Source organism: Aegilops tauschii, chromosome 6 (assembly GCF_002575655.3).
Source record: "Aegilops tauschii subsp. strangulata cultivar AL8/78 chromosome 6, Aet v6.0, whole genome shotgun sequence".
Lineage (NCBI taxonomy): Eukaryota > Viridiplantae > Streptophyta > Magnoliopsida > Poales > Poaceae > Aegilops > Aegilops tauschii.
The window spans coordinates 51950774-51969815 of record NC_053040.3 but is presented as its reverse complement, the minus strand read 5'-3'; the positions used below and the strand labels follow the sequence as shown (position 1 = coordinate 51969815).

The 19042-nt window shown below is 47.1% G+C and overlaps 1 pseudogene; it reads left to right on the top strand.

Annotated features, from left to right (window-relative positions):
- Positions 1–8352: 8352 nt before the first annotated feature.
- On the top strand, positions 8353–9827 carry LOC109755097 (F-box/LRR-repeat protein At4g14103-like; annotated as a pseudogene).
- Positions 9828–19042: the final 9215 nt, after the last annotated feature.

Here is a 19042-nt window from a genome sequence, read left to right as displayed (position 1 = left end):
CTGTCAGAAATTAAATCGCTCGCGCGTTCATTCGTGATGCCCTCCGTTCTGGCTCTGGCCTGCCAGGTCAGAATGTCATGGACCGCCCGTGCACGAAATGAATTTCTTGGTTTGGCATCTATGGTGGTTGCACATTATATGATTCTATCACTAAGTTTTGGTGATCACAATTGATTGAGGTTGTGGTACATTTTTCCACTGTTGTGTTCCTTTTTCTAGTGTGTGTTCATAAGTCCATTGGGTTATGTAACCACTGATACAATTTGGGGAAAAAATTGTTTCGCACGCCGTTAGGCCCGTGAAGTAGAAAAAACAATGCGACGTCTGGACAGAACCTCCCTCTGCCCAAATAGATTTTGGGTATTTTCTAGTCCATCATTGCGCTCGATGCTTATTGATTGCACTACATGAAAGATTGTGAGAATCTTTGTTTAGTGGAGATTTACTCCCTTTCACCTATATTTAGCCTTTTAGCCCATCTCCATATGGCAGACGTGTTCCGCTGCGCAGAGTATCTGGTGTAAAACCAAGTTGTCATGAAAACTTTGTATGGCATCAATACCTCCCCTCGTGCACGGGGCTGCCTTACCCTGTTAGATTAATATATTCAGACGTGGATCATCGAAAATGTCATTTATATATAGTGATTGTCATAACTTCATTGGGTTTTCTAGCAGGCCTTGTAACACCTGCTTGTATCGTCGAAAACTTCAACCTGAAAGCATTGTGTTTTGCCTCATCGGTTGTAACTCAAATATCTGAGGGGCCACTAGCTTTGCAAGTACTCCTTCATGTGACCGACTCCACCATAAGGCCTTGGTTGCAAGGGTTCGACGACGCCGATGACTACGGCTTCAGGGCGCTGGTCCGTAGGGGCACGTACACGAAGAATTTTTCGACTGTCATCGACAAGGTCAAGCCGGCTCTGATAGGGGAGCGGCGACAACGACGGCGTTGTTTGAGATGTTCTGTACTTTCGATTAATTTTTATAATAGATCTGATATTTTGTACAAGAAAAGAAAAAAATGTACTTTGTACGGTGGAAGCCCAGGGAGCCCACGGATCGTCCTCAGCAGCGGTACGCCGAGTCCACGGACGCTCTCAAGCCTGGAGGGAGCGAAAAATGAGAGCGCTAATTGCCGCTTTCTCTTTTGGGGCGAGGCTAGAGAGCGGGAAGGACGCCCAACTGACGCTAACTAATAGCGCGGTCAGCGGGGCCACCACCACCCTCGCTCGCCCGCTGCGCCTGGTCCAGGTGCGCCGCGGCGCCCCGCATCGCACGTCCCTGGGCAGGTCCACGAGGACCCGGCGTTGCCTGGCGCCGGTTACGATACGATTGACGTGGTCCGCTGTCAGCATTATTGCTTTTTGACCTTGGGTCCGCTGTCCGCGGCGCGTGGGGGCGCCGTCACGGGCTGTTTTCGGGCCCGTTTGGCGCGACAGGCGGGGGCCCCTTCCCGCGGAGTGCTACGAGTCAACCGGCGCCGCCCGCGCGCTTCAGTTCATCGGCGTTTGGCCCCGGCCGCTTTTTACGATTCGCCGGCACCGCATTGCTGTGAAAATGCGATCAGGAGAGCCACACGTATTCCATGATCAGGAGAGCCACGTCCCTCACGCGGATGGCGCGGATGGCATGGCGCTTCGCTCGTGCAGAAGAAGCTCGGCGCGGCGTATTCCGGCGACGCGGAAGCGGATCCGCCGTGATGGCAGGGTTCCACGGATGGGACGCATCACGCATACCAAGAGGACACTTTAGGAACGGGTGCAACGCCTCTCCGAGCTTCGTTTGGACAGAGTGTCTTGAGCGGACGAGAATACTGCTTTAGTTCTTTTTGACCTATCTGAAGAAAATAATTCGGATCTTTTTTTTAGGGATAACCTAAGCTTTATTGACTATAAACCACATGAGGTGGGATACAATTCGGATCATGGGGGTTGACCAACCAAGCGTGGCGCCCCGGACCGAGAGTAAGAGAAAGCTTAGCTAGACTATGAGCCTTGCCGTTGACGGCCCGGCCTTCAAAAATAAAATTACATCTAAAAACTGAAGCTCGAAGCTTTATTTCTGTGATGATGGATCCGTAGTGACCTTGATTGCCTTTGTTTATATCTTCAATGACTTGCTTGCAGTCCGAGGAAATAACGAAGTCTTGGACATGAAGGTCTTCCGCCAGCGCCAACGCTTCTCGAACAGCTATTGCCTCGAGTATGGCAGGGTCAGTCTGCCCATCAATGACAAGGGAAGAACTCCCCATGTAATTTCCCGCATCATCCCGGCAAACAGCTGCCGCAGAGCCTCCCCGATATCGCCGGACTGCCTCGTCAGTATGTATTTTTGCAAAACCACGTGGGGGTGCTGCTGGCCTTGCATGTGACTGCCTCGTCTCTCGGGGTGTCGGTTGCAAAACTGCTGTCTTTTTCTCCTGAAGAAGATCGAGCTCAGAGATGAACCGATTGATAAACTGGTGTGTGGCATGCGGGCTCTGGGTGATGCCCTCGTGTATGAATTACCGTCGAGCAGACCAAATGGACCAAAGCGTGACTGCCAATCTCACAAAATCCGTATGAGTTAGAGTCTCCATGAGCGAGAACAACCAGTTTTTGGCCCTCAGTTCCGTGACGAAGATCATCTGGCTGACTAGATCACCCGAGTCCAGAGCCCATATGCATCTAGCCATCGAGCACTCGAGGAGCGAGTGCCTCCAAGAGTCAGACGAACCACAGAGTCCACATGAGCTCGAGGTCGACATATGACGGTGAGCTCTTACGTCCTCCGTAGGAAGCGACTGTCTGGACAGTCGCCATAAGAACATATTAACCTTCGCCGGAACCTGGGTTTTTCATAATCTCTTCCATGAACTCTCCTCTCTGTGCGAGGTAGATGAGCCGGCTGTTTCTTCTAGCCAGGCTTCTCGTCGCTTTCGAGTTGCCACTAGCATGTTATAGGCTGAACGAACCGAGAAGGAGCCACTTCTTTCAAAGTTCCACGCCCAATAGTCCTCTATATTCTTGGTACAAACAGGGATCGCCATGATAGCTGGGACGTCGATAGGTAGGAAAGTTTGCTCAACTTGCTGCCTGTCCCACTTTGCCGAAGTAAGATCAATGAAATCTGCTGCCCACCTCATTGGGTTCGGTAACTTACTTCCGAACGGGCGCATCATCTCCTTCCTGGGGATCCAGTTATCCATCCACACGTCGGTGGTATTGTCATTCCCTATCCTCTTAATGAGTCCTAGTTTTAGAACTTCAACACCTTCCAGAATTGCCCTTCATATCTGACTAGGGCGAGACCCCAGTGTTGCATGCAGTATTGACGTCGTGGGGAAATATACACTTTTGAGGATTCGAGCACTAAGAGAGTCTGGCTGTTGGAGGATACGCCAACCTTGCTTTGCAAGCATTGCTAGATTGAATAACTCGAAATCCTTGAACCCCAGCCCCCCCATAGATTTAGGTTGTGTCATATCTCTCCACGAAACCCAGTTGGGCTTTCGGCGGCCATCCTTAGAGCCCCACCAGAACTTCCTGATAAGCATATTTAGATGCTCACACGGCCCTCTAGGGAGCTCAAAACAGGACATAGAAAAAACTGGGATTGCTTGGGCAATTGATTTGACTAGAACCTCCTTTCCTGCAGATGACAAAGTCCTCTCAATCCACCCCTGTATTTTGTTCCATAAACGATCCTTCAAGAACTTAAAAGCACCGTTCTTTGACTGTCCCACATCAGATGGCATACCCAAATATTTTTCATTCAACATTTCATTTGGAACATGGAGCAAATCTTTGATCTCTGCCCGAACGGAATCGGGGACACCCTTACTAAAAAATATAGAAGATTTACCGTGATTTATCCGTTGACCCGTTGCTTGGCAATAATGATCCAGAAGTTGGTTGACCTGATCCGCACCCATAGTATTGGCCTTGAAAAACAGCAGGCTGTCATCCGCAAATAATAAGTGATTTACCGGTGGCGCCAAAGGTGCCACTTGCAGACCACGGAGGTTAGATGACTCATCTTGTGATTTTAAAAGGCACGAAAGACCCTCTGCTGCTAGCAAGAACAAGTATGGGGAGATTGGGTCCCCCTGTCGGATCCCCCGAGAAGGATTAAACTGTTGCAATTTACTACCGTTGAACATAATTGAGAATTTGACCGAAGATACCATACCCATCACTATGTCCACCCATCTCTGTGTGAATCCCAGTTTCAACATGACGGCTTGAAGATATGGCCACTCCACCCTGTCATAGGCTTTCATCATATCCAATTTCAGCGCACGGTGTTGGTGTTTCTTTGCCCTGTTTCTTTTCATAAAATGAAGGCACTCATAAGCTGCAATTATGTTGTCAGTGATCAACCTTCCAGGGACAAAAGCGGACTGCTCCGCGGATATGATATCAGGCAAGATCAACTTCAAACGATTTGCAATCACTTTGGATGCAATTTTGTAAAGGACATTGCATAGAGAAATAGGCCGGAACTGAGAGAGCTGTGTAGGATTTTTTACCTTAGGAATCAACACAAGAATGGTCTCATTTATACACTCTGCAGACTCCGAGCCCTCTACTATACGTAGCACCACCTTTGTCACCTCATCTCCACACACGTCCCAATGGCGTTGAAAGAAGTGGGCGGGAAACCCATCCGGACCTGGTGCTTTGATAGAAAACAGTTGGAAGAGGGCATCCTTTACTTCCTTCTGCGTATATGGTGCGGTTAGCTGAGCATTCATATGCGGCGTTACCTTGCAATGGACCGTGTCAAGGACTCTCTCCATGTTCTGGACTCCCTCAGAGGTGTAAAGATTTTCATAAAACTCGCTGGTCATGGTTGCCTTCTCCGAAGCATCTTCTGTTCAACTACCATCAGGGCATAGCAAGGCTTTAATCTGGTTCTTCCATCTTCTCCTACTACCTCTCAAGTGGGAAAAATACGTGTTTTTGTCCCCATGGGCCATCCACTCTAGCCTTGCTCTTTGTCGCCAAAGCATCGTCCCTTCCCGATGATACAGCTCAACTAGCCGGTCTGCAATTTTTATCTCGGCGTGTGACGGGCCGGTCCTCCCTGGCTTTGCACGTTCTACATCAAGCTCGGTCTTGAGTTTTTTAATCTCACCCAAAACTGAACCAAATTCGGTCCGATCCCAGGTGTGCAGCCCCTGCGCCATTGTTCCCAGTTTATCACGCAGTTCCGTAGCTGAGTTTGCCTGCGTTTTGCTCCAGTCTGATGCAACAAGATTTAAAAATTCTGGATGGCGTTCCCACATTAACTCGTACTTGAACGGCCGGGGCCCCTTCATCCTCCAACCGTCATTAACCAGTGTAAGTAAAATGGCAGCGTGATCTGAAGAAGCCGTATTCTTGTGCTCAATCTTTGCTGTGGGGAATGCTAGCGACCACTCTGGCGTCGCGACGCACCGATCCAGTCTCACACGCGTAAAAGAACCGCCGGCAACCTTCTTTTCAAAAGTCCACGCGTTTCCATGGTATCCAATATCTGCTAGGCCACATGTGTCCAAGCCATCCCGGAAGGCATCCATCTGGGCTTAACTCCTGCTCCCCACGCCATCATGCTCGTAAGAGTGCAGAACTTGATTAAAATCGCCTAGAGATGCCCACGGTAGCTGGCTTGTGTTTACAATGCCTCTCATCATATTCCACGTTTTGTACCGCTCGCTGACCTGAGCCTCTCCATAGACAAATGTAAACCGGGCTTTAGTGTGAACAAAAGAATCAACCTCAATATCAACATGATACTCGGAGTAACCAATAATCTCGAGCTTTATTGAATCATTCCAAAAGATACCAATTCCCCCACTTCTACCAGAACTACTAATAGCAAAACTATTATTGTAACCTAGAGTATCAGCAAAACTCTCAACTCTACTACCCTCTATTTGGGTTTCAACAATGCAAATAATAGAGGGGGCAAACTGCTTCGCCATGTCGCGAAGCTCTCGAACTGTCGCGGATTTGCTAGCCCCGCGGCAGTTCCAACAAAGTATACTCATTGTCCCCGGCGGCGCCCCTCGCCGGAGCCCGCCATAATGGGTTTTGCTGTATTTGTAGTTCCTTCCTTGCCTTCCCCCGCCTTAACTCTCTTGGGGTCTCTCTTTGGTGGAGGACTTGTTGCATTGAGCGCCGCTAGAACAATGGCCAGGGCATTCGCATTGGTGTCCAGATCATGTTGATGCTCGCTTTGGCCTGCTCCAAGCCTTTTCCTGCTCCCCTCGGACACCTCCATATCAACAATTGCATTGGTGGCCGGATCTTTTATTTCAGCAGAAACATGGGTCGTGGCAGCCCCTCCTCCGCTTCCACTGGGGTTGTTTGCGCGGCCCGAGCGACCACCTCTCTGCCCTCCTCGGCGACCACGGCCTCCCCCAGGTCCGTTACCCGTCCTCATTCTCCATGAGGCCCTCGGATCCTTAAAGAACAGTGCATCTGGAGCATGAATACCGTCTCCATGTTCTTTGAACACATGGCCAAGGTGCCCGCATACGGCACACCAGTCAAGGAGTTTTTCATACCTGACCCTAATTAATAACCCACAAGTATAGGGGATCGCAACAGTTTTCGAGGGTGGAGTATTCAACCCAAATTTATTGATTCGACACAAGGGGAGCCAAAGAATATTCTCAAGTATTAGCAGTTGAGTTGTCAATTCAACCACACCTGAATAACTTAATATCTGCAGCAAAGTATTTAGTAGCAAAGTAGTATGATAGTAGTGATAGAGGTAGCAAAAGTAATATTTTTGGGTTTTGTAGTGATTGTAACAGTAGCGGCGGAAAAGTAAAAAAGCAAAGAACAATATGTGAAAAACTCGTAGGCATTGGATCGGTGATGGAGAATTATGCCGGATGCGATTATTCATGCAACCGTTATAACATAGGGTGACACAGAACTAGCTCCAATTCATCAATGTAATATAGGCATGTATTCCGAATATATTCATACGTGCTTATGGAAAAGAACTTGCATGACATCTTTTGTCCTACCCTCCCGTGGCAGCGGGGTCCTATTGGAAACTAAGGGATATTAAGGCCTCCTTTTAATAGAGTACCGGACCAAAGCATTAACACATAGTGAATACATGAACTCCTCAAACTACGTTCATCACCGGGAGTGCTCCCGATTATTGTCACTTCGGGGTTGCCAGATCATAACACATAGTAGGTGACTATAGACTTGCAAGATAGGATCTAGAACTCACATATATTCATGAAAACATAATAGGTTCAAATCTGAAATCATGGCACTCGGGCCCTAGTGACAAGCATTAAGCATAGCAAAGTCATAGCAACATCAATCTCAAAACATAATGGATAGTAGGGATCAAACCCTAACAAAACTAACTCGATTACATGATAAATCTCATCCAACCCATCACCGTCCAGCAAGCCTACGATGGAATTACTCACGCACGGCGGTGAGCATCATGAAATTGGTGATGGAGGATGGTTGATGATGACGAGGGCGACGGATTCCCCTCTCCGGAGCCCCGAACGGACTCCAGATCAGCCCTCCCGAGAGAGAGTAGGGCTTGGCGGCGGCTCCGTATCGTAAAACGCGATGAATCCTTTTCTCTGATTTTTTTTCTCCCCGAACGTGAATATATAGAGTTGGAGTTGAGGTCGGTGGAGCACAGGGGGCCCACGAGGCAGGGAGCGCGCCTCCCACCCTCGTGGACAGGGTGTGGCCCCCCTGGCCTTGATTCTTTCGCCAGTATTTTTTATTATTTGCAAAAATAATCTCCGTGAAGTTTCAGCTCATTCCGAGAACTTTTGTTTCTGCACAAAAATAACACCATGGCAATTCTGCTGAAAACAGCGTCAGTCCAGGTTAGTTCCATTCAAATCATGCAAGTTAGAGTCCAAAACAAGGGCAAAAGTGTTTGGAAAAGGCGAGACGCGCCAGGCGGTGCTTCGAGGCCCCGGGCGCGTCCCTAGTCCATGGCGGCGCGGTGGAAGCTTTTTTTTCTGAAAAGGAGATTACATCTGATGGAGGGAGGGGAGAGAATCGTGTGGCTACGTGACGTTTGATCGAATGCTGCTGGTGCGACCGGCCCAAATTTCGGCCGGTGCACCGGCGCCTATCACTCGCCTTTACACAAGGGGAACCGACGCTACGAACAGCCATGTCCGTTCGTGGGGAACTGGTGTTTCTCCCCGGTGCAGCGGCAGTTGGGGATCGCAGCAAGAGACGAACATGGGAGGTTGAACCATTACCAACACGAGAAGTTACTACTACGACGCACCACTGCCTACAGTTACTGAGCGCCCCATCCCCATAAACCCAATGAGAGTCTGAGACGCGGCCTTACCCCTCGCCGGTTGCCGACCATGGAGAAGGAGGCCGCGTGGGAGGCACGCGAATCCCATGGGACCGCACGGAAGCGGGCACGGAGCGGCGGCGGTGGCGAGGATTTCCAGCAGGCTCTCAGACGACATCCTCGGCATCATCATCTCCCTCCTTCCCACCAAGGACGGCGGCCGCACGGTGGTCCTCTCCCGCCAATGGCGCCATCTCTGGCGCTCTGCGCCTCTCAACCTCGAGGTCAGCACCCGACCCCCCGGCACCGCCGGCCCCGTCCCCACCCCTCCTGCGTCCCACCCTCCGCCGTCTCCCAGATAATCTCCCAGCACCATGGCCCCGCGCGCCGGTTCTCATTCCACTACCACAGCGCCGGCGACCTCTGCGCCCAGGCGGAGAGCTGGCTTCACTCCCGGGCCCTCGCCAACCTCGAGGAGCTTGACATCGCTTACGCCACCCCGCGGCTGCTGGCATCAGTGCTCCGCTCCGCATCCACCACCATCCTGGCTGCCAAGATCAACGGTTGTGATTTCCCCCGCGAGATCGTGCCGGCCATGAATTTCCCCAATCTCAAGAAGCTCACCCTGTTTCACACTTCCATCTCAGAGGACGTCTTGCACGCGCTGCTCTCCGGCTGCCATGCCTTGGAGAGCTTATACATGGCCGAAGTTTCTGCGGCTGGTCGCCTCCGTGTTAGCTCGCCGACTCTTAGGACCATTATCTTCAGTCATAGCTCTAGTGAAATGGCAGAACTGGTGATCTTGGATGCTCCTCGCCTTGTAAGGCTATTGTTGCCATATTATCACGGAAGCGATCGTGTAACTATCAGGGTAGCTAGGGTGCCTATGCTGGAGATATTGGGCCCTTTCATAGCCGCCGTCTCCAATATCCTACTCTTTCAGGTAGCAGCAACGTTGTCGTGTAATCTTGCATTCGGCACCCCGACATGCAGATCATAATTTTTATGTTCATTGTTTGCTTTCTTCAGGGAATAAGCCCGGCCAGCTCGGCAAACTTGATGCGCACCGTCAAGGTTTTGGCTCTCAGATCTTCTGCAGATAAGTTGCATGCAGTTCTTAACATCCTCAGATGGTTCCCCTGTCTGGAGAGGCTCCATGTCACTGTGAGTACTCATTTTTGCTTCCTTTAAGTGTCTGATTTGATTCACATATTATAGTGTACTCATGCTCTTCTTCCCATTTCGCAGTTTGGTAAACACCATGATATGGATCAGCAAAATGAGCCTCAGCATGACCCACTACATCCAATTGAATGCCTTGAGGCCCATCTCAAAAAAGTGGTGTTTAAGCCATTCCAGGGCTATGGGAAACAGGTCGAATTTGCCAGGTTCTTTGTATTGAATGCAAAGGTGCTAGACAAAATTGAATTTGAAGCATATAATCACTACGGCATTGAAATGGTGGGTTATGAACACAAGCTGCTACAAGTGGAAAACAGAGCCTCTCGACACGCTCGGTTCATATTCAAGACTATTTCATATTGACTGAGTACCATGTCAATAAGCATAACCATGATTGGTCGGTCAGTAGCCGACCCCTTCCGACAGCCTTAGATAGGGTTAATGCCTGAAGATTGAAGTGTCTTGTGCTCATTTGGTAGATGGTGTTGATGCCTGAAGATTGCACCATCTTCCGCTGTCTGCTCTGTTTCTAGTCTATAGTTGCTTTGTAGTTCCAGTAACTTATTGTATTGAAGTTTGAGTTTACCGAATGTAACTTAGTGCCATCTGTGTTGTACTCTCCGTCCCATAATATAAGAACGTTTTTGACACTACACTAGTATCAAAAACGTTCTTATATTATGGGACAGAGGGACTACAAATTAGCTACTTCCTCTGTGAAGAAATATAAGATCTTTTAGATCACTAGCTAGTAACTTTACTCTTTCCTAGAGCAAGTAAAGCATTGGATTTGGCCAAGGACCTGAAAATAATGTTGGCTTTGGCAGGGATCCTTGTGTGTACAGCTTCATGCTTGTCAACTTGTTTTCTGCATTGCTGCCAGAGAGATTTAGTTTTTCCAGACATGTTTGTTGCTTGCAAAACCAGGCTTTTTTGGATCCTTGTCACTGTGGCCTGTGGGTGGGGTAGGCTATCCTTACGTAGAATTAGTTCTTGAAGGTACGGTTTTGACTAGATTGGCTCCATTTTTGTTGCTGGACGTGCATAGTTTTCCAGTAGTGAGTGGCCTGTTGTAGAGCTATGGTGTTTTTATTAGGGCATGTACAATGGTTGATGATAGTCTTATCTTAAATCTTGCATGTACGATGACAATAAAACATGCATACAATGGGTTATCTCTTAGTCTTATCTAAAATAACTAGCTATTCCTAAAATCATGGTGACACATATCGGGCTAAGTGATCATGTCTTAAATAAGAGAAGACAAACATTTTTTTATGGATTCTCCCTCCTCCACCTCAGCAATTATCCTATGTAGCGCATCTAAGATAGCATCATTGTACATGCCCTTAGAGCATAAGTGTTCCCAAAACGGAGTGGTGAACACTTGGTAGCTGTTACTGACTTCTCTTTCAGTATACTAACTAGTGTAAGATGGCTGGGAATAAGAATGCTACTGTACCAATTGCGGTAGCACAGTTTTTTCTTTTCTTTTCAATACAATCTTGTAGAAATGCTGTTGAGTGGAGCCAAGCTCATTGCATGGCAACCCCTACCGCTCAGGTGCTCAAGGATTTATTTTAGAAACCTGGATATTACGTCAAACATGTGCAGTTTTCAGTTAGAAGCATCACGAACGAGAGGTTCAGTTTCCTCCCAGTTTTATATGTCCTACTGAAGATACTTTGCCCACCTTCAAAGAAAATACTTTGCCCAATCGAAATTCATGGGGCGATGTACCTGTTCCTAGTTGGGCACTAGCCTATGCTTGTACGAACAGCAAGAAAAAAAAGACGAGAAAAAAGATGGCTTGAGCCACGATAGTGAGCTATCATGTTTTGGCCTATTGCAAAAAAAAAAAAATGTTTTCTTTTCTCAAGAACTTCTAACCAGTTCAATTTCTCTACATCTGCGTTTGTTAGTAATTCCTAACATATTACTAGCGAACCCCGCGCGGCGGCACACCGCGCCCGTTGATAGTGGATATTGTACATATTAGAATGTTTTGTATGTACATTCTGTTTACCACATGGCAATTATAGGGAAACAACTGTATTATAACCATCTCACAAGGCTTCTTAAGAGAAAGGATTTGCATTCGTAGCTAACTTAGATGGCATACATCTTAAATGGAAAGAAGACACTATTACACTCCGGAGAAGATACTCTTATTGTAACTAAACATGACATGCTGAAAGAAAACTAGTACGACGGGAACTTTCATGGCCAAAAGACACAAATGGCATTGGAGCTTAAAATCAAATCATCCTGGTATACCCCCCACGGGGGTTAGGACCAATGATGAAATGATATATAGCCTTTGCAAAGTGTTCCAGCCATCCCATAGGTGGGCAGCTACCTGTATAACTGATGATACGGTCTTCAGTAAATGGGCGCTGCGGATGCATACGAAGAGGCACCACATCAGAAAAATCATCACATATGTGCCCAATAGATAGCGGGTTGACAAAAAAAAAAGACAAATTGCCATAGAAATCGTTACAGCCACACAAGAAGCGTACCCATGATTACAAATGGCCGGTCCTCAAATTTTGCAAGGAATGCAAAAAATATCTATAAAAGGAGAAAAAAAATTGCCTTAAAATTTATACTCTCTCATCTGGAGCGTTTTAGATGGGACTGTTAATACATCACAATTTTTATTATCATGGATAGTCAAAATATCGGAGTCAACCAGAAGGTACAGTTTGGGCGATAACCAAACTAAAAATCAAAAAAAGATTGCGACAACCCCAACGGCTCGAGACATGTCAATATTACATTTTGGAAAAAAGAAGATCACTAGTGTTAAAGAAAATGTTTATGCTGAACAGTTGGCAGAGAGGCCGAGAAAAAAGAGAACAAAAATTGTGTGGGATATTGAGTTCACCAAATGCATGGAAAAATTCTATGCAAACCTGTGCCGTGCACACCACGCCCTGCTAGTCACAAAGCAGGGTTAGTACATATGTGCAGTTTAAATGCAGCTTATATATACAGACCAAATCCACCATGGTTAATACAAAGTTGAAAAGATGGTTAGTACGTGATATATTCCACGAATTTTAGAAATGAACCCGTAGATTGTATCACCTTCAAAAGTTATTTGATGACACTTCTCCTTTTGCAAAACATGTTGCAAAATCAGATGAATCAGCCAAGATAGTGTTGAAGCGTTCAAAGGACGAACGCCTCGTCAGCAACGCGAATCCAAGCCAGAACACCGAAAAAAGAAACATCAGTAAAATGCCCAATGACCGAACGACCACCCAGCAAGCATCCTCGCCAGGAGGTTGTGGTAAAAGGTACCGCGGCCGATCCTGACGGAGCCCCCCAGGAACACCACCACTTGCCAAACAGCAAGCCCACCATCAAAAAGAGCAGGGATGACCGAGTAAACAACAACCACCAATCTGAATACCAGAAGATCCATTCCAGAGAGACCTTCTAATGAACGGCGACCAATCAATTGTTACAAACACGGCAACAAATGACAGACAGAAATTCGTTCCAGAAACCTTTCAATGAACGGCGAACAATCAATTCCAAAAATGATAGACAAAAAATTCGTTCGGAAATTATTCAATAAGCGGCGTGTTATCGATAATAGAAGGAAGGAAACCAACGGAGACACATCACCACAAAGACTGCAAGAAGAACGGCAATCAACCCATGCTGCAGCAGCTAAGCATCAATCATCACATCATGCACAATGCAAAAGAAGAAGAAGAAGAAGCAGAAGAAGAAGAAGAAGAAGAAGAAGAAGAAGAAGAGTGACAATCACGGCAAAGCCGAAGAAACAAAGAACACACAAATATGGTTCGCAAGACGGAGATCTCTTGCGGAGGCGACGCACCTCATGCAAAGATGGCAGCAGCACATTCAACTCTCACCAGAAGAACCAACCTTCTCAGAAAAGAAGACCCACCCAACCGGACCAAAATATGGAAGACGAACGACGGCACACACACGCAGACCAGCTCCAACATATTGAACACCCAACGAAGAACCAATGAAATCATGGCCATCCAACAACCACACACAGAGAGAGTCCCGCAGTAGACAGGCGACCCGGACGCCACGATGGCCGCGTGCTACCAGAATCCCGCATGGGCCGTGGGCGCTGCCGGTCAACGGCCACCTGCACCACCTCGCCGCAGCCCTCCCGCACCGCGCTCACACAACGGCCCGCTCATGATGCTCCGCCTCAGCGAGCTTGACGCCGCGGTGGCCGTGGGCACTGTGGGTCATCGGCCACCTGCACCACCTGGACAGCGTCCCCCCGCACCGTGCTCGCGCCACAACCCGCTCATGATGCTTCGCCTCGGCGAGCTCGACGCGGTCGTCCCCTGACGGCACACACAAGATCATGAAGACCCACGACGCGTCCTCACGCGTCATTCGTGTCCTCCAGGCCTCTGACATTTATGCGGCAGAAGGCGTACGACAATGCAGAGGGCCTAATCGTCGCGTCCTACCACGACGCATGGCGGCAGCTTTGGAAGATATCCACCGTCGAGATTGTCCTACGCTCCCCCCACGTCCAGTCCAGTCCTTTGCCCCGCCCCGCGAGGAGGAGTTCGGTCGCCTCCTCTACTCCGTCGCGGCGGCATCGGCCTCACCTTCGCCAGAGAACCTAACTGAGCACACATAGGCATACGTCGCGGACTACGTCGGCCGAATCTCCTCCTCCGTCGCATGGAATGACCACCAAGAACAGGCTCAGACACCAAAGACGGAGACCCTAGCCAATCAAAACAACAACGATCTAAGGAATGAGACCAACACCAATCTCTACCCCGTAGCAAGCACAAAACTCTTGAGAACGGAAAACACCACCACACACCCGGGGCTAGAACACCCACCAGAACGGCCACGTACGGCCTTGCACCACCCGCATAGAAGGGATGGAATTCTCCAGCACGCCCACAGACTGAGCAGAAACACCAGACGATACAGGAGGACGACGACCAGCAGCAGCTCCACGCACTCGAGGAGGCCGTCCCGGACGACGGGGACCACTACGACAAGAAGAGAGCCGAGCCATGGACTCAAACCGTAAACAAGAAAGAACAAACACACCAGAGCAAGTAGATGGAAAGCAACAAGGAAAAACACCAATTTATAGCAGAGAAAGGGTCGGGGAGAAGGACACAAAATGCAAGTCACATAATTGGAACCATCTCCCCTTGTCCTTTTGCGCCTAGACAGACAGCCGAATCTCTCGATCAGCGGCTACAGCAGTTCCCATTGGGCGTCCAACCAGCCACACAGAAATTTGCAATCATATGGTTTGTCCTTTTGCGCATAAACCAACGACCGAATACCCAAAATCACCGCTTCCCCAGACACGCAGCATGGCCGGTACGCATGCACCGCTGAAATGACCACATACACGCATGCACACCTCGGACGACCATACACTCTCCGTGGCATATATACACAAAACGTTGCATGCCAAAGCGGCCCATACAAAGGGAAAAGAAAATTTGAAGCCGCATTGCCAGCTAGAGCGGCACATAGAAAAGAAGAAAATGTGAAATGCCACAAGGTCAAACAGCCTACCCCTAGAGCGGCACATAGACAGATTAAAAGACCCAAAAACTACACGGTGGAACAACTTTCAAAACCCAGATGCAAACGCTAGAGCTACACGGCAATGAGGCAACCACGTTCAAAAAATTTCAAACAAAAACACACCACCACACATGCATTTCTACCCAACCATATCCCAAAGAAATACACGCGTCAAGACACCTAATGCCCACAAGTTACTTTCATCCAAGTGGCTAAACGTCAGGGCAAAAACATCCCCGGAAATAGTGATTTCGGTACTATGTAGAGGTAATGTCGGTGGCAGTCATAGAATTTGCATATAATGTTTTGTTTAGTACTAAAAGTTGCAAAATACGTTATCGCAGTCATATAACTTGCCTATGCATGCAGATACGGTCACTTTTTCTGAATCCGCCGTATCTAGTACTCACGTGGTGTGTCAACATGAATGCGGCCCACATGACAGTGGCTAGGGTGGTGAGGCGTTGGGTGAGCCACACTTTTTTTTGTAGAAAACGCCTTTGATTTTTATTTAATTACGCACCTGTCAGCACATAGTAGAGCCAAGGGGATCCACGAGCACTACCTTTTTTCAGAAACACAACTATTTTTACAGAAACCACCCTGGCATTTTATTTATTTACGCTGGAAATCCTCAAATAAAATTAAAAACACTAGAGCCCGGATTTGAACCGACGACCTGCTACGATTAACAATGCTTGATAGCCACTCGACCGACTGATGTTTGACATGAATTAAAGATATATCCACAATTAATCTTCTGTATTCAATCTTTTTTCTATGTTTGCAAACAATTTATATTCTAGATAAATTTTTCAGGCAAATAAACTTAATTTTTGTTTGACTTTAAATAATTTTAAATTTGAAATCTCGAGAAAAGGAAATATAGTGCAAAATAAATGTGCGTAAAGTTTTCGGACAAACCAACTAAAATTTTGTTTGAATTCAAAAAAATATTAAATCTCGATAATGAAAAATATAGGTCAAATCAACTATTTTTGTGAATTTGAATAGATTTATATTAAAAATCTAGATAAAAGAAGATATATTGCATAATGAATGTGCGTAAACTTCTTTCAGACAAATCAATGAAAATTTTGTTTGAATTCGAATAGCTTTAAATTTGAAAATCTACACAAAAGAAAATATAGTTCATTGTCCGAAAGAAATTTTAAATTTGAATAATTTTAAATTTGAAAAATAGACGCTCAATCAGAATGATCCCGCTCTCGTCATAATATGCCCATGTCATGGAGAATTTCTATTCCCCGCATAGTTTTCTTAAATAGAACAAGATAAATAACAACATATGTACGGACATTTATATTCCCCGTCTGATTTTTATTTAAATGTGTGAATATTTTTAATTTCAAATTACATTTTTTATAATTACACAAATACTCCCTCTGTCCCATAATATAAGAGCGTTTTCGATACTACACTAGTGTAAAAACGCTCTTATATTATGGGACGGAGGGAGTACTATTTCTTACAGCGTTTAATTTTTTACATGTCACATATTTTTTTAACGCATAATTTTTTTTCAAATGTCACAAACAACAGAATTTAAGTTGTTTTCTTAGATCAATTTATTCCCGCGGGGAATAACATGACAGGTCTTTTGTTTATTTTTGAAATTTTCGGACAAATCAACTATTTGTTTTGAATTTTAATAGTATTAAATTTAAAATCTAGATAAAAGAAGATATATTGCAGAATGAATGTGCGTAAATTTCTTTCACAGAAATCAGTGGAAAATTTGTTTGAATTTGAATAGCTTTAAATTTGAAAATATAGATAAAAGAAAATATAGTCCATCTGATTTGTCCGAAAGAAATTTAAAATTTGAAAAAATGGATGCTTAGTCAGAATGATCCGGCTCTCGTAATAATATTCACATGTCATGGAGAATTTATATTCCCCGCGTAGTTTTCTTAAATAGAACAAGATAAATAACAACAGATGCACAAACATTTATATTCCCCACCAGATTTTTAATTAAATACGTGAGCCTTTTTAATATGCAACTTACGTTTTTATAATTACAAAAATATTTCTTACAATGTTTAAATATTTTGTTAGATGTCACGAATTTTTTTGTAACGCATGAACAATTTTTTGTCCAAAACAACATAATTTTAAATTGTTTCTTACATCTATTAATTCCTGCGGGGAATAGCACGACAGGTCTTAAATTGTGTTAAAGAACATTTCGTTTGTTTTACTTGCATTTCAATCTTTGGAAGCATTGAAGGCCCGACACAATGACAAGCCATTCACTCTTACGCATTGTTGGACGATCATCAACAATTGCCCTAAGTTCAAGGATCAATACCGTGAGCTTCAAAGGAAGAGAGGCAAGAAGACGACCGCGTTGGCCGGAGGTGGAGATGGCGAGGCGTTGAAGAGGCCGAGGGGCAAGACCAACTCCAAGGTGGACGACATACGTGATGCCTGATCCATGGCCTTGCATGAGACTTTGCATAGCATGATGTCTCAAAAGGATGTGAGGGACGAGAAGAAGCGACAAAGCAAGGACGAGCAAATGAAGCAATACCTAGAGCTTCAAAAGAAGAAGCTTGAGATGGAGGAGGCGCCCAAGAAGAGGAAGATCAACATGGAGGAGGCGTCCCGGCAAAGGCAACTCGATATCGAGGCCGCCAATGTCACGGCCAGGCAGAGGCAGCTCGACATCGAGGCCACCAATGCCGCAACCAAGCAAATGAGGTGGCCCTTGCGATCATGAGCGTGAACTTGACCAAGATGAGCGAGAAGACGAGGAGCTGGTTCGAGGCCAGGCACAAGGAGATGTTCGACGCCGAGGGCCTGAACTAGGTCGTCTGATCGGCCGTGGCCGTTCTTTTTTGGAGGCTGGCATGGGTGCCGGCCGCTGGGCCGCTGGCTGTGTGCCGGCGAGAAACACATTCATTTTGGAGCCTGGCTGTGTTGCCGTCCGCTGGCTGTGTTGCCGGCGAACAAAACTATTCATTTTGGAGGCTGGCTGTGTTGCCGGCGAGGACGTGTAGGCCGTTGGCTCTGTTGCCGGCGTGAACTAGGGCCGATGGCCTAAACTAGGGCTTGGTATTTCGAACGTTGTTGTTTGAAAATGGAGGCGGACAGGATGGGGCCAAAGGATGCGGCCACGCGCTGGGCGCACGGTCACCGCATCCCAGAACAGGCCCGGACACGACCCCATTGCCCTACCCAAACGGACCGAATCCGGACAAAGCGGACGTCCGTTTGGGGTCGTGCGGTAGAGTTGGCCTAAGAGCATCTCCAACGGATGCCAAAAAATGGCGGCCGTGCTAAAATATACTGCCATTTTGAGTCGCTTTGGGAAGAAAAGAATACGTCTCCAGCCGATGGTGCTTGACTTTTTCTTACGTCATGCCTAAGTTTTTTTCTATGTCATACTCCCTCCGTCTAGGAATTTCATACGGAGGAAGTACCTAAGTTTTGCAGAAAGTGCCTTCAGAGAAATTTTTTGCTACAAGTGATGCAAATATACATCACCACTACCAACCGCCCTAAAACCAAAAACACCTCAGCGGCAACCCAACCATCAATCGGTGAAACTTCCCTGCTATCAACCGTCGCCACTCCACATCGATGTTGGCCGGCTCTTGCCACAGCCGCCACCACTTCGCCGGCCATCCCAGCCCTGCCGCTCAGGACTTCCGCCGCGACTCCCATGATGACCTCCCTACTTTCAGCCGTCCCCGCCCTCACTGTCTTGAGACGGCCACCACAGCATCGCCATCACAAGCCAATGGCGATTAGCGGCCATCGTGAGCGCTAATCCATTTCCATAGACGAGCATGTGGATTCATTTCCCCTTCGTCTTCCACTCTGCCAGGTAGTGACAGGGAGGACAATCATGGTGACTGGGCTCCAACTAGTAAATAGGTTAAGGTTTTAGTCCTCGCAGGGGTGACACTTGGATGGATGGCAGCGCTTCTTCATCGATTCAGTCCTTTGGGTTTCGATCCTCCTCAAATTCA